General features: G+C 38.5%; 2 long non-coding RNA genes across 2 annotated transcripts; one reads left to right on the forward strand and one right to left on the reverse strand.

The window, feature by feature from the left end:
* Window positions 1–465: 465 nt before the first annotated feature.
* Window positions 466–1426, reverse strand: LOC139126604 (uncharacterized). Its single transcript, XR_011550655.1, has 2 exons — window positions 1033–1426; window positions 466–825 (listed from the first exon to the last, which is right to left on the reverse strand). It is a non-coding gene; the product is annotated as an uncharacterized lncRNA (long non-coding RNA).
* A 1147-nt stretch (window positions 1427–2573) lies between these two features.
* On the forward strand, window positions 2574–4078 carry LOC139126610 (uncharacterized). The gene is made up of 3 exons (XR_011550660.1): window positions 2574–2605; window positions 3482–3630; window positions 3940–4078. It is a non-coding gene; the product is annotated as an uncharacterized lncRNA (long non-coding RNA).
* Window positions 4079–4754: the final 676 nt, after the last annotated feature.

The raw sequence follows: 4754 nt of genomic DNA on the forward strand, positions 1-4754 counted from the left end.
GTTAATTTTTGCCCATAAATAAACGTTAATGGTCAGCGCATCATCCGTTATTTCTATAGTCACGGTGTTTGTCGATCGCCCGGGTCAATCGCTAAGATAATTCAGTTCTAATAAATGCAGTCGCTGCCGAGAAGATTCTAACAACTGTATATTTTAACTTATACCACTCCAGGTCATGTGACCTATTGTTCTTGCCATCCATTTATCCCTGAAATCACGACTGCCACCTATTGTTCTCATGCAAATTAGTAATCAGTCACACTTTATTCATATGTAAATAAGTAATCACCACACTTTAATGAAAGAAAATCATTATCATATCAATAAAAGTGTAGTGATTACTCATTTAAATATGAAAAAAGTATGAACGATTACTTATTTGCATGAGAACAATAGGTCCAGTCGAGATGCCTAAAGCATTCACACACATTCAATAACACAATAAAGACAATTTTTCAACTGATATGTTATAACATCACATTTTATAATTCAATTTTAACTTTCTTTGAACCATGCTCAATATAAGCAACATGATTTGTTGATGAAGATCTCTGTCTATTTTTTGATTCGGCGTCTTCTTGGGTTGGACCGATCCTGTCTGTTTTGTTATGTTGTTTCGTAGCAACTTAAGAAACTGGTTTACTTACAGCTTCCTCTGATTTAACACTAGATGAAAATGGTAGATGTATTCGACACATGCTTTTGTAGTGAGATCGACAAACATTTGAGGCGCGTAAACCGTCATCTGATCTGTGACCTGTTTGTTCTTTGATAGGCTACTCATCGAATCCATGATGGTACATACAAAGATGTTGCCACATTCACCTGAAATTATCAAACACAAAACATATGTCACAAATAGCATGGAAATAAGTACAGCCTTTTTATTTAATACGTTTGTGGAATAGAGGAAAGAAATTCTGTGATATTGCCACACACACAACAAAATATTTTGATCAATGAATTTTATTTTATAACTTTATAGAATTCGTTTTATGATTGTATAAATATCTTAGTGAAAGAATAAATTACCTTGCCAGAATGCCCAGTGTGATGGCCTTCTATCCAAGCCATCTCGCACATTTGCTTCACGTAAAGACGCCTACTTTCTGGTAGGAGAACTAGATTACCCCTTGGCAAGGGTCGTCGATAGTACGGTCCTGTCGGCGGTATCATCGCCAAGTTCTTTTTATAAGTTGAACTACACATCGTGGATTGGATGAACTCTGTAGTAGCGGCTGCTCTTATAGGGCAGTTTGCCCGTGTAAAATCCACTTTGGTTGTTTTTACATGGCCGTCCATGGACCTCTAGGAAGTCTCTAGGGTCATCAGATCAGACAAGTTGACAAGATCCATCTTGACCAGTCAAAAACACCAAAATGGCATTGAAAGCCTGATGCATCCACGAGGCAATCACATGCATCTACAGATTTGAATGCCTTCTCCCTAGCCAATAGCCAATACGGCAGAGTAAGGCAAGCCATTTTATTTAACCAATCAGACTAAAACAGTTTCCTTCTACACAGGTGCATCTCAGGTGCATTGACCAGAGCCCTTGTCCTACTTGTCTGGGAAAGGTCATTCTCCCAAACTCGCATGCCAGGTGCATAATGACCTCTGTGAACCTTTCGACGTACAATGGGTCGCTCCATTCCATTGTGGGTGTTCAAATGAAAAGTCGACAATTTATTGGTAGTAATTTTCAAATTTTAGAGAAGATTGGCCTGTTTTTCGTGGTATAAGTCGTTAATCGCACCTCGTAGGTGAGCTGTTACAGTTGTAATCACCACACTTATGGTCAGGAACTTGTAAACATCACTCGGCCTTCGGCCTCGTGATGTTTACAAGTTCGTGCGATTAACTATACAAATTTGCTTGCTATTAAGATCTAGCGTAGCTGAAATGTAAACCTTAATAAACAGGCTAATCCAGTTCAAGCTTGATGAAAATATTCCATGATTTGCTTCGATATACTTTCCAAACGATGATTTCCGGAAATGATCTACTAGTGGGCTAGGCATCTCTCGGGCTACTAACGCGAATATCCATTACGCACTTGAACACCTCTCAAGTTTTGATGAATGTGTCAGAAAACGTTCTGGTCGTGACAAATCCTTTAGGTCGATATTTAGCTAAGAAAGAAGATTTATGCCTACTTTCAGAATCATTATGTATAGGATAAACTTAAAAACTATCGCCCCTAACTGATATATTCTCGTTTTCAATGTGTTTACGTCAACCGTCCCCTTTGTCAATGTAACATGTTTAGGATATGGATTAAAACTTTTATTTGTGAAATAGCCTTCCAATGTAATGGAACATCCTATAAATGCCCTAGGGCACATTAGTTTATGTTTGTACCACAGCAGATTTTGTGTTGTAGCTGGTTTCCGCTGTGTTACCAAATTTGAATATTAGAGAAAAACGTACCAGATGTCTACAGAATATGATATGTTCACTTTTGATTGGACAGTACTTTACTACGGCGCTGTCATTCGTTTCTGGAATTTGGTGACGTGGCGTGCTCCAAAGGTTAATATTTGTCTTTAGAGTATTTTAGTTCCACTCTTGCAAGGAGCTCGAGTTTGGTGCCGTCACATCGTTGGTGGGTGTCGTTGTTTAAATCTCTTACATGTACATCGGGATAGAAGTTACTTCGAAATCCGTTGATGAAAAGAGCAACACAAAGAGGTTTGAAATAATTGTAAATCAAAATGATTTTTCGGATATTCGCGAAACAAGAATACCTAAAACTACACAGGCGAATACAAAATGGGCTACCAAGGTTTGGAATGATTGGGTAGAAAATAGAAATTCTATTGGCGTTTTAGTATCGCAGCATGACCGAGTGCCCATTGATTTCAGTGAGGTGAGTGCCACGGAGCTGAATTTTTGGCTGCAGTATTTTTATGTGGAAGTCCGTAAACGTGACAGCGAGAAGTACATACCAAACGCACTTTATCAGTTGGCCTGTGGACTCCTACGACATTTAAGACATAATTTTGAGCGTTTTGATCTGAATTTCTTAGTTGACAAGGATTCAAACTTTGTCACAAGTTGGCAAATTCTTGATTGATGGTATGATGAAAAAGATGCATGCTGAAGGTTTAGGCTGCAAACGCGAGTCGAAAAATGCCATCACAACAGAACATGAAAAATTATTATGGGATACTAATACCATTAATTTGTATAGTAGCCTTGGGCTGTCATACGGAATCTTCTTCTATACTTGCAAATGTTTTGGACTCAGAGGAAGAGACGAACAGAACACCGCAGCCTTGAAGTGACTCAATTTGCATTTGGTACGGACAGTGTTGGAAGCTACATTCAGTATATTGGCAGAGAAAGTAAAAATATTAAGCACGGGGTTCATCAGCGCAATGTCCAAAATAAAGTGATAAAACAGTACGCGAATCGTGATGATACTGAACGATGTGTTGTTGCTCTTTTCAATAAATACATTTCGTACATTCCATCCAAGGGACCATTTTATCGGCGACCCCTTGCCAGAAGCGACGACAAAGTCCAATTTCCCTTCAGGTCATAGGGAAAAATCTGTTAGGAGACTACATGTCTCGCATGTTTAAAAGTGCTGGAATTGAGGGAGAATATACAAATCACTGTGGGAAGGTAAGATGCTGCAAGAATAATACGTTTTCAATGTACTACAATACCTCAAGAAAATATTTGAAAATCATTTCAGTAGTGAAAATAAGGCTGTGTGAAAATTTCTAAATGGAAGTAAAAAAATGCCAACGTTTTCACATTACCTCAACTTAACTCTTGGGTGATTGATTTGTTAGCTTTCAGAGTAAAATATGGCAAACCCACAATTTCATCGTGACTTGTTAAATTAAGTAGGAGAGATTTCGAGGAAAATTTGGGAAAATCTAGCCGAAATGTTCACAGGATATTACTGTGTTAAATGTCATATTTCAGGTCACCACTGCCACAGCACTTTATCAAGCAGGTGTGTCAGAGGATCTGATTATGAAGCGCACTGGTCACAGAAGTATTGATGCGGTCAGAGTGTACAAGCGCCCGTCTGATGAACAGTTACGTCATGTCTCGGACCTCTTACAGCCACCATCATCCAAAAAGTAGGAATTTGTAATTTTTATCTTGAAAATGCATTTAGTGTTTCCAGGATACCGATTGTTATATGCAACATGTGTAGGAATAATTTGTCTGACCGAACTGTAAGATTTGTGGTAAGTAGTGTAATTTATGCTAAGCCTTTTGTATTCACAGGAGTCGAAACCAGATATCGATACTATTTCAAACACCGGCGGGCAAAGGTCCATGTCCAACCCTGCCAAGAATGAAATGAATAATTCACTCTCTAAGCTTCCGGTTTCAATCGATTTGTCTGAGGATGCTGACCGCAGTACTCGCACCGAAAACCACGATAAGCCAGCTGCGTGCTTTGAATTCACCGGAAAAGACGTCTCTTTTGAAATAAGTCTGTTTTGATTTGAATACTCTTTATTTGGATAATTTATTCTAAAAAAGCAAATCTAGGGCCTTTTATATAAAAGCCCTAGGGCTTTTATGTAAAGTGTGCCTGGTGCTCATTAAAGTATTGCAGAAACAATTTCAATGGTGTATGGTTTAATTTTATTTTTTTACCCCGCAATTTTCTGTGCTTCAGTGCCCTCCCCACTATTGCAATCCGCATTATGATCGTAACCAAGGCTTTACGAGTGAATAAAACACCCTGAATTGAGCACTCTGATTGGTCAATCAACAGTAGA

This window comes from Ptychodera flava, unplaced genomic scaffold, assembly GCF_041260155.1.
Source record: "Ptychodera flava strain L36383 unplaced genomic scaffold, AS_Pfla_20210202 Scaffold_106__1_contigs__length_256847_pilon, whole genome shotgun sequence".
Taxonomy (NCBI): domain Eukaryota; kingdom Metazoa; phylum Hemichordata; class Enteropneusta; family Ptychoderidae; genus Ptychodera; species Ptychodera flava.